Below are 18,980 nucleotides of genomic sequence, written 5' to 3'. Positions count from 1 at the left end.
TGGGGGTGACTGATGGAAAGGAGGAGTGAAGCTCCACCCTTTCCGCTGCTAGGCTGCGCCCGAGGCTATTTAAACCCGCCCTGGCTGGCCTGTACTCAGATCTTCGCGGAGCGGATCAGCGGCCGGAGCGTTTGGCGGACTCTGCGTGGACTTGGAGCTCACAGCGTCTTGCGACTTGGAAGCGGATTCAGAGGACAGGACAGAACACTTGGGCAAGTGAATCTCTGTCTGTCTGTCTGTCTGTCTGTCTCATTGGTTGGTTGATTTCCATTTTCTGAAGGGGCACATACCTCACACCGCACACACACAAACACACACACACACTCACACACACACACACACACACACACACACACACACGCACTCCTTCCTTCTGTGAGTTAGAAAATTAGTAGGGGCCCCTGGGAGCTGCAGGTTTCCTAATCATGTCTGCACCTAAGAACAGTAGGGTCTTGTCTGGCTCTTCTTATGAACGGTCCCCCAGCCCGGACTCCCCAAGGTCCATGCGAGCCTCACCCAGCTTCTCCCTCTCCCCTCTCAGAAACTCAGGCTTAAGGGGAAGCGCCTCACCAGGGATCCGGAGCTACCATTCACCATCCCCTAGGGCTTCACCACACTCACCTCTGTCATCACCAGAATCCCACAAGCTCCCATTTCCCTGTCCTCACCGTGATGGGCAATCAATGAAGCCATTGGGCTCTCCCGTGTCCTCCTCTGAGGATTCCTCAGAGTCCCCACGTTCATCAATAATATACCACATGTTCGTACTGCCATCACCCAGCAGCTCACCCCCAGCTCTCGGGGGGTCTCCTGTGTCTCCCAGCTACTCTCCAAACAACCCCAGATTTCAGCTGGAGTCAGCCCCCCACACCCAGGAATCACCAACAAACTCACGAGCCTCACAGTGCTCCACCCCTGTGTCTTTCATCTCTTCACCCCCAGGCCTCAGGGACTCTCCTGTGGCTCCCAGTTACTCTCCAGCCATCCCCAGGTTCCTGCGGGAGTCAGCCCCATGCACCCCGGAGTCCCCCAGAGACTCACAGGTCTCGGGAGAATATGAGCGGTCCCCCAGCCCTGACTCCTCAAGATTCATGCCTGCCTCACCCAGCTTCTCCCTCTCCCCTCCCAGAAACTCACACCCAAGGGGCAGCTCCCCACCAGGGATGTGGAAGTACTCTACATCATCCCACAGGGCTTCACCACTCTCACATCCATCATCAGCAGAATTCCACAACTTTAAGTTTCCCTTTCCTAACCAAGCAGGACAGTCACTCATGTCATCGTGTTCTCCCGTGTCCTCCTCTGGAGATTCTTCACAGTCACCTCATTCATCAATAATGTACCATATGTTCTTACTGCCATCATCCAGCAGCTCACCCCCAGCCACCCATGACTCTCCTGTCTGTCCCAGCTACTCTCCAACTACGCCCAGATTTCAGCGGGAGTCTGTACCCCACACCCCAGAAACACCTACAAACTCACAGACCTCAGTGAGATCCTCGCCAGTCTCTCTCACGTCTTCACCCCCAGCCCTTACGGACCCTCCAGTCTGTCCCAGCTACTCTCCAGCCACGCCCACATTTCAGCGCGGGTCAGTTCCAGGAACCCAGGGATCACCACCAAGCCCGCCACTTTCACTGAGTTACTCCCCAGTCTCTAGCACGTCTTTATCTCCAACCCTCAGGGACTCGCCTGTGTGTCCCAGCTACTCTCCAAACACGCCCACACTTCAGCGGGAGTCCGTTGCAGGCACCCAGAAATCACCACCAAACTCACCAATTTCACTGCGTTGCTCCCCAGTCTCTCTCATGTCTTCACCATCCCTCAGGGACTCTCCCGTGTGTCCCAGCTACTCTCCAACCACGCCCACATTTCAGCTGGAGTCAGTTCCAGGCACCCCGGAATCACCACCAAACTCACCAGTTTCACTCAGTTACTCCCCAGTCTCTAGCACGTCTTTATCTCCAACCCTCAGGGACTCTCCTGTGTGTCCCAGCTACTCTCCAACCACGCCCACACTTCAGCGGGAGTCAGTTCCTGGCACCCAGGAATCACCACCAAACTCACCAATTTCACTGCGTTACTCCCCAGTCTCTCTCATGTCTTCACCAGCCCTCAGGGACTCTCCTGTCTGTCCCAGCTACTCTCCAACAGCGCCCACATTTCAGCTGGAAGCAGTTCCTTGCACCCCGGAATCAACACCAAACTCACCAATTTCACTCAATTACTCTCCAGTCTCTCTCATGTCTTCACCAGCCCTCTGGGACTCTCCTGTCTGTCCCAGCTACTCTCCAACAACGCCCAGATTTCATCTGGAAGCAGTTCCTTGCACCCTGGAATCAACACCAAACTCACCAATTTCACTCAATTACTCTCCAGTCTCTCTCATGTCTTCACCAGCCCTCAGGGACTCTACTGTCTGTCGCAGCTACTCTCCAACTACGCCCAGATCTCAGCTCGAAGCAGTTCCTTGCACCCCAGAATCGCCACCAAACTCACCAATTTCACTCAATTACTCTCCAGTCTCTCTCATGTCTTCACCAGCCCTCAGGGACTCTCCTGTCTGTCCCAGCTACTCTCCAACCACCCCCACATTTCAGCTGGAGTCAGTTCCTGGCACCCCGGAGTCACCACCAAACTCTCCAGTTTCACTGAGTTACTCCCCGATCTCTCTCATGTCTTCACCCCCAGCCCTCAGGGACTCTCCTGTGTGTCCCAGCTACTCTCCAACCATGCCCAGATTTCAGCGGGAGTCAGTTCCGGGCTCCCAGGTATCACCTACAAACTCAGCAGTTTCACTGAGTTACTCCCCAGTCTCTCTCATGTCTTCACCCCCAGCCCCCTGGGACTCTCCTGTCTGTCCCAGCTACTCTCCCACCACGCCCAGATTTCAGCGGGAGTCAGCCTCCCACACTCCGGAATCACCTACAGACTCACAGACTTCACTGAGGTCCTCCCTGGTCTCTCTCAGGTCTTTGCCCTCAGCCCACAGGGACTCTTGTGTCTCTTTCAGCTACTGTCAAAACTTCTCTAGATTCCAGCTGGAGTCAGTTCCAGGCGCCCACGATACACCACCGAACTCGCGAATTTCACTGACTTACTCCCCAGTCTCCCTCATGTTCTCACCCCCAGCCCTCAGGGACTCTTCTGTCTCTCTCAGCTACTCTCCAGCCATCTCCAGATTTCACCTGGAGTCAGCTTCCCACACCCAGGAATCACCTACAAACTCACGGACCTTACTGCAACCCTCCCCCATTTCTTTCACCTCTTCACCCCCTGCCTTCAGGGACTCTCCTGTGTCTCCCAGCTTCTCTCCAGCCCTCCCCAGATTTCTGCCACAGTCAGCCCCAGGCACCCAGGACAACCCTAGACACCCACAGGCCTCACGAGCCTATCTCCCTATGACCTGGACCTATACAGGGATGGCTCCCACGCATCCCTCAGTGACCCCAAACCCATCTCCACTTACACTCAGACACTCCCAGGGCCTGACAGCTACTCCCCGTTATTGTCCTTCAGTTCGAAGCCCTGGCCAATCTACTAGCCCACGTGACGCAGTTACCTGGCCATTTCTCCACAGTTCCGGTGAGGGCCCCACACCCAGCCGCAGAAGAGCCCCTCCTGCATTCCGTCCTCACACGCAGGCCTGTCCCTCTACTTGCTACTGTCACACTCTTGCCAGCAGAAGAGGCCCCTGTCATGGCCGATATCACCACCCAGTCTATCCTCACCCCACAGCTGTGCAGCGGGACCCTCCTGCTGGCCCACGTGGCTGCCAGAGCCCATGCTGGCACGACGCTCCAGCATGTCGGCGTCCCTGCGGGCCACACTACCGGTGACATGGCTCGCATGACCCTCCTTCCTGGCAGTGACACTGTTGATGTGAACCCCAGTTTCACATCTGTCATTTGTAAATAGGACCATTTGCCCTTTTCGCTCTCCCTTCCATTCACAGGGCTTTTCATTCTCTCTGTTTCTGCCTCCGTTTCAGATATTTACTCACCTTTTTCTCTTTCACTATGTCTGCCGTGGTCTCGATGAGAGTGCGCCACATAAGATTCCCCCATTAAAAGTCATGAATTGAGTGGCTTTTAGTATACCTGTGGTTGTGCACATTCCCTTTTAATTCGCAATCCGTTGTAGAACGTCTTATCACCCCCGACCAGAGAAAACCCCTGTAGACATTAGTCACTCCTCATTCTGTCTCAAACCCTCTCCCTGACCCTCAGCACTAGGTAGCAACTACATAGTGCGATCAACCCCATATGAATAGATTTCCATATTGTGGACAATTCCTATAAACGGAATTGCACAATAGGTGAGCTTTTATGACTGACATAACACGTAGCACAATATTTTCAAGATTCATCCACATTGTAGGCTTACCCACAGGGGGAAACCAGTCTTTTTGGGGTTTTAGTAACACCGGGTGTTTTTTCCTTCCTTCCGTCCTTCTTTCCTTCTTTCCTTCCTTCGTTCCTTCCTTCTTTCCTTCCTTCCTTCTTTCCTTCCTTCCTTCCTTCCTTCCTTCCTTCCTTCTTTCCTTCCTTCCTTCCTTCCTTCCTTCCTTCCTTCCTTCCTTCCTTCCTTCCTTCCTTCCTTCCTCCTATTTCTCTCTTACTCCTTCTGCCCTCTCTCTTTCATATGCCTTAGGTGCATCCCACATTCTGCGTTTTTTTGGGGAAATCCTCCACAGGTGCAGGAAAATTGTGTTATTGTAACTATTTACCGTTATCTCTCTTTCACGGCTCTCCATCAGTTGCGAACATCTATTGATTTATCCCAAGTCACTAGGCATATTTTAATTAGGTACACCTGTTTTTCTTTATACAGCTGTTTCTGGACTATAGGGTCGCATACTCCTAAACCCAGTGTAACTCAGAAACGCATCTAATATTCCAATAAACCCATCATAACGTTGAAAAATCATAAATCAAACCATCGTAAGTCACGGTTTGTCCGTGGATATGGGCGTCATCAATTCCATTGTATTCAATAATGCTGTACGCCATTAACAATGGCAGACTGATTGGGAGTGGAGATTGATAGCATTATAAAAATCAGTTATTAGAGGGATACTTCTTTAACCTGACTGAAGAACTGATCTAATGGCTTTAGTACAGTGCATGATTATGTGAGATGTTTTGAGACAGAGTAGTACATTTGTGAATGAAATTTTATGGCATTTTTTCACTTAGTAGGAACCATTGTGTGTGGAAAAGTGAGAAAATTGCTTTCTGCTGTAGAGTCCGGCATTCATTGTAGATTTAAGCTTCGTTTTCTGTGAGCAAATCTTATTCAATAAAATACTACTCTTTATAATAAAAAACAAAAGCACTGGTGATGTGAGGTCATTATCCTCAGCAAACTAATCGAGGGAAAGAAAATCAAACGCCACATTCTCACTTATAATGGGAGCTGAAAAATGGGATCACATGGACACAGGAAGGGGAACAACACACACTGGGGCGTTTCGGGAGGCACAGCGTGAAGAAAAACAGCTACTGCACGCTGGGCTTTATACCTAGGTGATGGGTGGACAGGTGCAGCAAACCACCATGGCACACGATTGTTTACCTTAGTAACAAATCTGCACATCCTGCACATATACCCCAGAACTTGGAAACAAAACGAAACAAAAGAAAACGAAAAAGCAATAGCAAAACGCTAAAGGCAAAATAAAGTTTCAAACTCAGAAAGTGACAGACCAATGTTTGCTTCCCATCATGGTTCTCAACCCAGGTGCCATAAGGTCAGGATAAAGAATTTGATTACATATTGTAAATAAGACGTGCAGCAAATGAGCAGAAATATTATTCTCAACATATGTGTGTCTTCTAATTCAATGGTGACGCTATCTACCGGGACATAGCATTAGATTCCAAAGGGCCGAGTCCTGCCAGACAGGCCTCCCACACTAATAACAATGGGAAGCCCTACGTTGTTTTACCTGTGCTTCTCAGCAACTGGCTAGAAATCAGGTTGCCACCACTCCCAGATTTATTTGCTTTCATTTGCTGGAAGAGCTCACAGCACGCAGGGAAACACTTACATTTGCCATTGTATTTTAGCGGATATTGCAAACATTCGGAAATAAATTTGGGGCCCGGCATGTGGGGAGGGGCGCACTGCCTTCCAGGAAGTGTTATCCAGAAGCTCTCTGAACCCAGTCCTTTCGGGTTTTTATGGAGACCTCATTCTATAGGCATGATGGGTTAAACCATAGGCTATTGGTGATCAACTCCACCTGAGGCTCTCAGCCCTCCCTGGAAATTGGGGTTGAGGCTTTGCCATTCTCAGTCTGACTGAAAGAATTTACACAAACGGAATTTTAAAACAGATGAGCACAACTGGAATCTTAATTAGATGATTGGATTACCTGGAGCCACACCTTGATATTCCTAACCCGACCACCCTCATCCAACGAATGCTCCACCCAACAGGCTCCCAAGTCTCTACGTGGTTCCAGAGCAAAAGAATGTTTCTACAACGCATATCTCCACCTTTTCCTCCAAGTCTTTTGGCTTACACGGAAAGACTTCTTAAACTGCCATGCATCAGGGTCAGGGGGAGGTCTTGTTACAACGCAGATCTGTGGATCTCCGGGGTTTGATTGTTGCAAGGATGCTGCTGGTGTCAACACCACAACGTGGGAACCACAGAACCACTAGTCGGTTTTCCGTGTTTCAGTGCATACAATTCCTAAGTTATCTGGCCAAGAAAACTTGTAAGTTCTTAGATTGTCCCAAAGGTGGCGCATGAAATCAAAGCAAGAGAACAGTTTCCTACGAGGTGTAGCCTGGGAAAGTTGGGGGTGACTGATGGAAAGGAGGAGTGAAGCTCCACCCTTTCCGCTGCTAGGCTGCGCCCGAGGCTATTTAAACCCGCCCTGGCTGGCCTGTACTCAGATCTTCGCGGAGCGGATCAGCGGCCGGAGCGTTTGGCGGACTCTGCGTGGACTTGGAGCTCACAGCGTCTTGCGACTTGGAAGCGGATTCAGAGGACAGGACAGAACACTTGGGCAAGTGAATCTCTGTCTGTCTGTCTGTCTGTCTGTCTGTCTCATTGGTTGGTTGATTTCCATTTTCTGAAGGGGCACATACCTCACACCGCACACACACAAACACACACACACACTCACACACACACACACACACACACACACACACGCACTCCTTCCTTCTGTGAGTTAGAAAATTAGTAGGGGCCCCTGGGAGCTGCAGGTTTCCTAATCATGTCTGCACCTAAGAACAGTAGGGTCTTGTCTGGCTCTTCTTATGAACGGTCCCCCAGCCCGGACTCCCCAAGGTCCATGCGAGCCTCACCCAGCTTCTCCCTCTCCCCTCTCAGAAACTCAGGCTTAAGGGGAAGCGCCTCACCAGGGATCCGGAGCTACCATTCACCATCCCCTAGGGCTTCACCACACTCACCTCTGTCATCACCAGAATCCCACAAGCTCCCATTTCCCTGTCCTCACCGTGATGGGCAATCAATGAAGCCATTGGGCTCTCCCGTGTCCTCCTCTGAGGATTCCTCAGAGTCCCCACGTTCATCAATAATATACCACATGTTCGTACTGCCATCACCCAGCAGCTCACCCCCAGCTCTCGGGGGGTCTCCTGTGTCTCCCAGCTACTCTCCAAACAACCCCAGATTTCAGCTGGAGTCAGCCCCCCACACCCAGGAATCACCAACAAACTCACGAGCCTCACAGTGCTCCACCCCTGTGTCTTTCATCTCTTCACCCCCAGGCCTCAGGGACTCTCCTGTGGCTCCCAGTTACTCTCCAGCCATCCCCAGGTTCCTGCGGGAGTCAGCCCCATGCACCCCGGAGTCCCCCAGAGACTCACAGGTCTCGGGAGAATATGAGCGGTCCCCCAGCCCTGACTCCTCAAGATTCATGCCTGCCTCACCCAGCTTCTCCCTCTCCCCTCCCAGAAACTCACACCCAAGGGGCAGCTCCCCACCAGGGATGTGGAAGTACTCTACATCATCCCACAGGGCTTCACCACTCTCACATCCATCATCAGCAGAATTCCACAACTTTAAGTTTCCCTTTCCTAACCAAGCAGGACAGTCACTCATGTCATCGTGTTCTCCCGTGTCCTCCTCTGGAGATTCTTCACAGTCACCTCATTCATCAATAATGTACCATATGTTCTTACTGCCATCATCCAGCAGCTCACCCCCAGCCACCCATGACTCTCCTGTCTGTCCCAGCTACTCTCCAACTACGCCCAGATTTCAGCGGGAGTCTGTACCCCACACCCCAGAAACACCTACAAACTCACAGACCTCAGTGAGATCCTCGCCAGTCTCTCTCACGTCTTCACCCCCAGCCCTTACGGACCCTCCAGTCTGTCCCAGCTACTCTCCAGCCACGCCCACATTTCAGCGCGGGTCAGTTCCAGGAACCCAGGGATCACCACCAAGCCCGCCACTTTCACTGAGTTACTCCCCAGTCTCTAGCACGTCTTTATCTCCAACCCTCAGGGACTCGCCTGTGTGTCCCAGCTACTCTCCAAACACGCCCACACTTCAGCGGGAGTCCGTTGCAGGCACCCAGAAATCACCACCAAACTCACCAATTTCACTGCGTTGCTCCCCAGTCTCTCTCATGTCTTCACCATCCCTCAGGGACTCTCCCGTGTGTCCCAGCTACTCTCCAACCACGCCCACATTTCAGCTGGAGTCAGTTCCAGGCACCCCGGAATCACCACCAAACTCACCAGTTTCACTCAGTTACTCCCCAGTCTCTAGCACGTCTTTATCTCCAACCCTCAGGGACTCTCCTGTGTGTCCCAGCTACTCTCCAACCACGCCCACACTTCAGCGGCAGACAGTTCCTGGCACCCAGGAATCACCACCAAACTCACCAATTTCACTGCGTTACTCCTCAGTCTCTCTCATGTCTTCACCAGCCCTCAGGGACTCTCCTGTCTGTCCCAGCTACTCTCCAACAGCGCCCACATTTCAGCTGGAAGCAGTTCCTTGCACCCCGGAATCAACACCAAACTCACCAATTTCACTCAATTACTCTCCAGTCTCTCTCATGTCTTCACCAGCCCTCTGGGACTCTCCTGTCTGTCGCAGCTACTCTCCAACTATGCCCAGATTTCAGCTCGAAGCAGTTCCTTGCACCCCAGAATCGCCACCAAACTCACCAATTTCACTCAATTACTCTCCAGTCTCTCTCATGTCTTCACCAGCCCTCAGGGACTCTCCTGTCTGTCCCAGTTACTCTCCAACCACCCCCACATTTCAATTGGAGTCAGTTCCTGGCACCCCGGAGTCACCACCAAACTCTCCAGTTTCACTGAGTTACTCCCCGGTCTCTCTCATGTCTTCACCCCCAGCCCTCAGGGACTCTCCTGTGTGTCCCAGCTACTCTCCAACCATGCCCAGATTTCAGCAGGAGTCAGTTCCGGGCTCCCAGGTATCACCTACAAACTCAGCAGTTTCACTGAGTTACTCCCCAGTCTCTCTCATGTCTTCACCCCCAGCCCCCTGGGACTCTCCTGTCTGTCCCAGCTACTCTCCCACCACGCCCAGATTTCAGCGGGAGTCAGCCTCCCACACTCCGGAATCACCTACAGACTCACAGACTTCACTGAGGTCCTCCCTGGTCTCTCTCAGGTCTTTGCCCTCAGCCCACAGGGACTCTTGTGTCTCTTTCAGCTACTGTCAAAACTTCTCTAGATTCCAGCTGGAGTCAGTTCCAGGCGCCCACGATACACCACCGAACTCGCGAATTTCACTGACTTACTCCCCAGTCTCCCTCATGTTCTCACCCCCAGCCCTCAGGGACTCTTCTGTCTCTCTCAGCTACTCTCCAGCCATCTCCAGATTTCACCTGGAGTCAGCTTCCCACACCCAGGAATCACCTACAAACTCACGGACCTTACTGCAACCCTCCCCCATTTCTTTCACCTCTTCACCCCCTGCCTTCAGGGACTCTCCTGTGTCTCCCAGCTTCTCTCCAGCCCTCCCCAGATTTCTGCCACAGTCAGCCCCAGGCACCCAGGACAACCCTAGACACCCACAGGCCTCACGAGCCTATCTCCCTATGACCTGGACCTATACAGGGATGGCTCCCACGCATCCCTCAGTGACCCCAAACCCATCTCCACTTACACTCAGACACTCCCAGGGCCTGACAGCTACTCCCCGTTATTGTCCTTCAGTTCGAAGCCCTGGCCAATCTACTAGCCCACGTGACGCAGTTACCTGGCCATTTCTCCACAGTTCCGGTGAGGGCCCCACACCCAGCCGCAGAAGAGCCCCTCCTGCATTCCGTCCTCACACGCAGGCCTGTCCCTCTACTTGCTACTGTCACACTCTTGCCAGCAGAAGAGGCCCCTGTCATGGCCGATATCACCACCCAGTCTATCCTCACCCCACAGCTGTGCAGCGGGACCCTCCTGCTGGCCCACGTGGCTGCCAGAGCCCATGCTGACACGACGCTCCAGCATGTCGGCGTCCCTGCGGGCCACACTACCGGTGACGTGCCTCACATGACCCTCCTTCCTGGCAGTGACACTGTTGATGTGAACCCCAGTTTCACATCTGTCATTTGTAAATAGGACCATTTGCCCTTTTCGCTCTCCCTTCCATACACAGGGCTTTTCATTCTCTCTGTTTCTGCCTCCCTTTCAGATATTTACTCACCTGTTTCTCTCTCACTATGTCTGCCGTGGTCTCGATGAGAGTGCGCCACATAAGATTCCCCCATTAAAAGTCATGAATTGAGTGGCTTTTAGTATACCTGTGGTTGTGCACATTCCCTTTTAATTCGCAATCCGTTGTAGAACGTCTTATCACCCCCGACCAGAGAAAAACCCTGTAGACATTAGTCACTCCTCATTGTGTCTCAAACCGTCTCCCTGACCCTCAGCACTAGGTAGCAACTACATAGTGCGATCAACCCCATATGAATAGATTTCCATATTGTGGACAATTCCTATAAACGGAATTGCACAATAGGTGAGCTTTTATGACTGACATAACACGTAGCACAATATTTTCAAGATTCATCCACATTGTAGGCTTACCCACAGGGGGAAACCAGTCTTTTTGGGGTTTTAGTAACACCGGGTGTTTTTTCCTTCCTTCCGTCCTTCTTTCCTTCTTTCCTTCCTTCCTTCCTTCCTTCCTTCCTTTCTTCCTTCCTTCTTTCCTTCCTTCCTTCTTTCCTTCCTTCCTTCCTTCCTTCCTTCTTTCCTTCCTTCCTTCCTTCCTTCCTTCCTTCCTTCCTTCCTTCCTTCCTTCCTCCTTTTTCTCTCTTACTCCTTCTGCCCTCTCTCTTTCATATGCCTTATTTGCATCCCACATTCTGCGTTTTTTTGGGGAAATCCTCCACAGGTGCAGGAAAATTGTGTTATTGTAACTATTTACCGCTATCTCTCTTTCACGGCTCTCCATCAGTTGTGAACATCTATTGATTTATCCCAAGTCACTAGGCATATTTTAATTAGGTACACCTGTTTTTCTTTATACAGCTGTTTCTGGACTATAGGGTCGCATACTCCTAAACCCAGTGTAACTCAGAAACGCATCTAATATTCCAATAAACCCATCATAACGTTGAAAAATCATAAATCAAACCATCGTAAGTCACGGTTTGTCCGTGGATATGGGCGTCATCAATTCCATTGTATTCAATAATGCTGTACGCCATTAACAATGGCAGACTGATTGGGAGTGGAGATTGATAGCATTATAAAAATCAGTTATTAGAGGGATACTTCTTTAACCTGACTGAAGAACTGATCTAATGGCTTTAGTACAGTGCATGATTATGTGAGATGTTTTGAGACAGAGTAGTACATTTGTGAATGAAATTTTATGGCATTTTTTTCACTTAGTAGGAACCATTGTGTGTGGAAAAGTGAGAAAATTGCTTTCTGCTGTAGAGTCCGGCATTCATTGTAGATTTAAGCTTCGTTTTCTGTGAGCAAATCTTATTCAATAAAATACTACTCTTTATAATAAAAAACAAAAGCACTGGTGATGTGAGGTCATTATCCTCAGCAAACTAATCGAGGGAAAGAAAATCAAACGCCACATTCTCACTTATAATGGGAGCTGAAAAATGGGATCACATGGACACAGGAAGGGGAACAACACACACTGGGGCGTTTCGGGAGGCACAGCGTTAAGAAAAACAGCTACTGCACGCTGGGCCTTATACCTAGGTGATGGGTGGACAGGTGCAGCAAACCACCATGGCACACGATTGTTTACCTTAGTAACAAATCTGCACATCCTGCACATATACCCCAGAACTTGGAAACAAAACGAAACAAAAGAAAACGAAAAAGCAATAGCAAAACGCTAAAGGCAAAATAAAGTTTCAAACTCAGAAAGTGACAGACCAATGTTTGCTTCCCATCATGGTTCTCAACCCAGGTGCCATAAGGTCAGGATAAAGAATTTGATTACATATTGTAAATAAGACGTGCAGCAAATGAGCAGAAATATTATTCTCAACATATGTGTGTCTTCTAATTCAATGGTGACGCTATCTACCAGGACATAGCATTAGATTCCAAAGGGCCGAGTCCTGCCAGACAGGCCTCCCACACTAATAACAATGGGAAGCCCTACGTTGTTTTACCTGTGCTTCTCAGCAACTGGCTAGAAATCAGGTTGCCACCACTCCCAGATTTATTTGCTTTCATTTGCTGGAAGAGCTCACAGCACGCAGGGAAACACTTACATTTGCCATTGTATTTTAGCGGATATTGCAAACATTCGGAAATAAATTTGGGGCCCGGCATGTGGGGAGGGGCGCACTGCCTTCCAGGAAGTGTTATCCAGAAGCTCTCTGAACCCAGTCCTTTCGGGTTTTTATGGAGACCTCATTCTATAGGCATGATGGGTTAAACCATAGGCTATTGGTGATCAACTCCACCTGAGGCTCTCAGCCCTCCCTGGAAATTGGGGTTGAGGCTTTGCCATTCTCAGTCTGACTGAAAGAATTTACACAAACGGAATTTTAAAACAGATGAGCACAACTGGAATCTTAATTAGATGATTGGATTACCTGGAGCCACACCTTGCTATTCCTAACCCGACCACCCTCATCCAACGAATGCTCCACCCAACAGGCTCCCAAGTCTCTACGTGGTTCCAGAGCAAAAGAATGTTTCTACAACGCATATCTCCACCTTTTCCTCCAAGTCTTTTGGCTTACACGGAAAGACTTCTTAAACTGCCATGCATCAGGGTCAGGGGGAGGTCTTGTTACAACGCAGATCTGTGGATCTCCGGGGTTTGATTGTTGCAAGGATGCTGCTGGTGTCAAAACCACAACGTGGGAACCACAGAACCACTAGTCGGTTTTCCGTGTTTCAGTGCATACAATTCCTAAGTTATCTGGCCAAGAAAACTTGTAAGTTCTTAGATTGTCCCAAAGGTGGCGCATGAAATCAAAGCAAGAGAACAGTTTCCTACGAGGTGTAGCCTGGGAAAGTTGGGGGTGACTGATGGAAAGGAGGAGTGAAGCTCCACCCTTTCCGCTGCTAGGCTGCGCCCGAGGCTATTTAAACCCGCCCTGGCTGGCCTGTACTCAGATCTTCGCGGAGCGGATCAGCGGCCGGAGCGTTTGGCGGACTCTGCGTGGACTTGGAGCTCACAGCGTCTTGCGACTTGGAAGCGGATTCAGAGGACAGGACAGAACACTTGGGCAAGTGAATCTCTGTCTGTCTGTCTGTCTGTCTGTCTGTCTCATTGGTTGGTTGATTTCCATTTTCTGAAGGGGCACATACCTCACACCGCACACACACAAACACACACACACACTCACACACACACACACACACACAAACACACACGCACTGCTTCCTTCTGTGAGTTAGAAAATTAGTAGGGGCCCCTGGGAGCTGCAGGTTTCCTAATCATGTCTGCACCTAAGAACAGTAGGGTCTTGTCTGGCTCTTCTTATGAACGGTCCCCCAGCCCGGACTCCCCAAGGTCCATGCGAGCCTCACCCAGCTTCTCCCTCTCCCCTCTCAGAAACTCAGGCTTAAGGGGAAGCGCCTCACCAGGGATCCGGAGCTACCATTCACCATCCCCTAGGGCTTCACCACACTCACCTCTGTCATCACCAGAATCCCACAAGCTCCCATTTCCCTGTCCTCACCGTGATGGGCAATCAATGAAGCCATTGGGCTCTCCCGTGTCCTCCTCTGAGGATTCCTCAGAGTCCCCACGTTCATCAATAATATACCACATGTTCGTACTGCCATCACCCAGCAGCTCACCCCCAGCTCTCGGGGGGTCTCCTGTGTCTCCCAGCTACTCTCCAAACAACCCCAGATTTCAGCTGGAGTCAGCCCCCCACACCCAGGAATCACCAACAAACTCACGAGCCTCACAGTGCTCCACCCCTGTGTCTTTCATCTCTTCACCCCCAGGCCTCAGGGACTCTCCTGTGGCTCCCAGTTACTCTCCAGCCATCCCCAGGTTCCTGCGGGAGTCAGCCCCATGCACCCCGGAGTCCCCCAGAGACTCACAGGTCTCGGGAGAATATGAGCGGTCCCCCAGCCCTGACTCCTCAAGATTCATGCCTGCCTCACCCAGCTTCTCCCTCTCCCCTCCCAGAAACTCACACCCAAGGGGCAGCTCCCCACCAGGGATGTGGAAGTACTCTACATCATCCCACAGGGCTTCACCACTCTCACATCCATCATCAGCAGAATTCCACAACTTTAAGTTTCCCTTTCCTAACCAAGCAGGACAGTCACTCATGTCATCGTGTTCTCCCGTGTCCTCCTCTGGAGATTCTTCACAGTCACCTCATTCATCAATAATATACCATATGTTCTTACTGCCATCATCCAGCAGCTCACCCCCAGCCACCCATGACTCTCCTGTCTGTCCCAGCTACTCTCCAACTACGCCCAGATTTCAGCGGGAGTCTGTACCCCACACCCCAGAAACACCTACAAACTCACAGACCTCAGTGAGATCCTCGCCAGTCTCTCTCACGTCTTCACCCCCAGCCCTTACGGACCCTCCAGTCTGTCCCAGCTACTCTCCAGCCACGCCCACATTTCAGCGCGGGTCAGTTCCAGGAACCCAGGGATCACCACCAAGCCCGCCACTTTCACTGAGTTACTCCCCAGTCTCTAGCACGTCTTTATCTCCAACCCTCAGGGACTCGCCTGTGTGTCCCAGCTACTCTCCAAACACGCCCACACTTCAGCGGGAGTCCGTTGCAGGCACCCAGAAATCACCACCAAACTCACCAATTTCACTGCGTTGCTCCCCAGTCTCTCTCATGTCTTCACCATCCCTCAGGGACTCTCCCGTGTGTCCCAGCTACTCTCCAACCACGCCCACATTTCAGCTGGAGTCAGTTCCAGGCACCCCGGAATCACCACCAAACTCACCAGTTTCACTCAGTTACTCCCCAGTCTCTAGCACGTCTTTATCTCCAACCCTCAGGGACTCTCCTGTGTGTCCCAGCTACTCTCCAACCACGCCCACACTTCAGCGGCAGACAGTTCCTGGCACCCAGGAATCACCACCAAACTCACCAATTTCACTGCGTTACTCCTCAGTCTCTCTCATGTCTTCACCAGCCCTCAGGGACTCTCCTGTCTGTCCCAGCTACTCTCCAACAGCGCCCACATTTCAGCTGGAAGCAGTTCCTTGCACCCCGGAATCAACACCAAACTCACCAATTTCACTCAATTACTCTCCAGTCTCTCTCATGTCTTCACCAGCCCTCTGGGACTCTCCTGTCTGTCGCAGCTACTCTCCAACTATGCCCAGATTTCAGCTCGAAGCAGTTCCTTGCACCCCAGAATCGCCACCAAACTCACCAATTTCACTCAATTACTCTCCAGTCTCTCTCATGTCTTCACCAGCCCTCAGGGACTCTCCTGTCTGTCCCAGCTACTCTCCAACCACCCCCACATTTCAATTGGAGTCAGTTCCTGGCACCCCGGAGTCACCACCAAACTCTCCAGTTTCACTGAGTTACTCCCCGGTCTCTCTCATGTCTTCACCCCCAGCCCTCAGGGACTCTCCTGTGTGTCCCAGCTACTCTCCAACCATGCCCAGATTTCAGCAGGAGTCAGTTCCGGGCTCCCAGGTATCACCTACAAACTCAGCAGTTTCACTGAGTTACTCCCCAGTCTCTCTCATGTCTTCACCCCCAGCCCCCTGGGACTCTCCTGTCTGTCCCAGCTACTCTCCCACCACGCCCAGATTTCAGCGGGAGTCAGCCTCCCACACTCCGGAATCACCTACAGACTCACAGACTTCACTGAGGTCCTCCCTGGTCTCTCTCAGGTCTTTGCCCTCAGCCCACAGGGACTCTTGTGTCTCTTTCAGCTACTGTCAAAACTTCTCTAGATTCCAGCTGGAGTCAGTTCCAGGCGCCCACGATACACCACCGAACTCGCGAATTTCACTGACTTACTCCCCAGTCTCCCTCATGTTCTCACCCCCAGCCCTCAGGGACTCTTCTGTCTCTCTCAGCTACTCTCCAGCCATCTCCAGATTTCACCTGGAGTCAGCTTCCCACACCCAGGAATCACCTACAAACTCACGGACCTTACTGCAACCCTCCCCCATTTCTTTCACCTCTTCACCCCCTGCCTTCAGGGACTCTCCTGTGTCTCCCAGCTTCTCTCCAGCCCTCCCCAGATTTCTGCCACAGTCAGCCCCAGGCACCCAGGACAACCCTAGACACCCACAGGCCTCACGAGCCTATCTCCCTATGACCTGGACCTATACAGGGATGGCTCCCACGCATCCCTCAGTGACCCCAAACCCATCTCCACTTACACTCAGACACTCCCAGGACCTGACAGCTACTCCCCGTTATTGTCCTTCAGTTCGAAGCCCTGGCCAATCTACTAGCCCACGTGACGCAGTTACCTGGCCATTTCTCCACAGTTCCGGTGAGGGCCCCACACCCAGCCGCAGAAGAGCCCCTCCTGCATTCCGTCCTCACACGCAGGCCTGTCCCTCTACTTGCTACTGTCACACTCTTGCCAGCAGAAGAGGCCCCTGTCATGGCCGATATCACCACCCAGTCTATCCTCACCCCACAGCTGTGCAGCGGGACCCTCCTGCTGGCCCACGTGGCTGCCAGAGCCCATGCTGACACGACGCTCCAGCATGTCGGCGTCCCTGCGGGCCACACTACCGGTGACGTGCCTCACATGACCCTCCTTCCTGGCAGTGACACTGTTGATGTGAACCCCAGTTTCACATCTGTCATTTGTAAATAGGACCATTTGCCCTTTTCGCTCTCCCTTCCATACACAGGGCTTTTCATTCTCTCTGTTTCTGCCTCCCTTTCAGATATTTACTCACCTGTTTCTCTCTCACTATGTCTGCCGTGGTCTCGATGAGAGTGCGCCACATAAGATTCCCCCATTAAAAGTCATGAATTGAGTGGCTTTTAGTATACCTGTGGTTGTGCACATTCCCTTTTAATTCGCAATCCGTTGTAGAACGTCTTATCACCCCCGACCAGAGAAAAACCCTGTAGACATTAGTCACTCCTCATTCTGTCTCAAACCGTCTCCCTGACCCTCAGCACTAGGTAGCAACTACATAGTGCGATCAAACCCATATGAATAGATTTCCATATTGTGGACAATTCCTATAAACGGAATTGCACAATAGGTGAGCTTTTATGACTGACATAACACGTAGCACAATATTTTCAAGATTCATCCACATTGTAGGCTTACCCACAGGGGGAAACCAGTCTTTTTGGGGTTTTAGTAACACCGGGTGTTTTTTCCTTCCTTCCGTCCTTCTTTCCTTCTTTCCTTCCTTCCTTCCTTCCTTCCTTCCTTCCTTCCTTCCTTCCTTCTTTCCTTCCTTCCTTCTTTCCTTCCTTCCTTCCTTCCTTCCTTCTTTCCTTCCTTCCTTCCTTCCTTCCTTCCTTCCTTCCTTCCTTCCTTCCTTCCTTCCTCCTTTTTCTCTCTTACTCCTTCCGCCCTCTCTCTTTCATATGCCTTATTTGCATCCCACATTCTGCGTTTTTTTGGGGAAATCCTCCACAGGTGCAGGAAAATTGTGTTATTGTAACTATTTACCGCTATCTCTCTTTCACGGCTCTCCATCAGTTGTGAACATCTATTGATTTATCCCAAGTCACTAGGCATATTTTAATTAGGTACACCTGTTTTTCTTTATACAGCTGTTTCTGGACTATAGGGTCGCATACTCCTAAACCCAGTGTAACTCAGAAACGCATCTAATATTCCAATAAACCCATCATAACGTTGAAAAATCATAAATCAAACCATCGTAAGTCACGGTTTGTCCGTGGATATGGGCGTCATCAATTCCATTGTATTCAATAATGCTGTACGCCATTAACAATGGCAGACTGATTGGGAGTGGAGATTGATAGCATTATAAAAATCAGTTATTAGAGGGATACTTCTTTAACCTGACTGAAGAACTGATCTAATGGCTTTAGTACAGTGCATGATTATGTGAGATGTTTTGAGACAGAGTAGTACATTTGTGAATGAAATTTTATGGCATTTTTTTCACTTAGTAGGAACCATTGTGTGTGGAAAAGTGAGAAAATTGCTTTCTGCTGTAGAGTCCGGCATTCATTGTAGATTTAAGCTTCGTTTTCTGTGAGCAAATCTTATTCAATAAAATACTACTCTTTATAATAAAAAACAAAAGCACTGGTGATGTGAGGTCATTATCCTCAGCAAACTAATCGAGGGAAAGAAAATCAAACGCCACATTCTCACTTATAATGGGAGCTGAAAAATGGGATCACATGGACACAGGAAGGGGAACAACACACACTGGGGCGTTTCGGGAGGCACAGCGTGAAGAAAAACAGCTACTGCACGCTGGGCCTTATACCTAGGTGATGGGTGGACAGGTGCAGCAAACCACCATGGCACACGATTGTTTACCTTAGTAACAAATCTGCACATCCTGCACATATACCCCAGAACTTGGAAACAAAACGAAACAAA

Source organism: Gorilla gorilla, chromosome 22 (assembly GCF_029281585.2).
Source record: "Gorilla gorilla gorilla isolate KB3781 chromosome 22, NHGRI_mGorGor1-v2.1_pri, whole genome shotgun sequence".
Classification (NCBI taxonomy): Eukaryota; Metazoa; Chordata; class Mammalia; order Primates; family Hominidae; genus Gorilla; species Gorilla gorilla.
The sequence above is the reverse complement of the archived record's forward strand: the minus strand, read 5'-3'. Positions refer to the sequence as shown.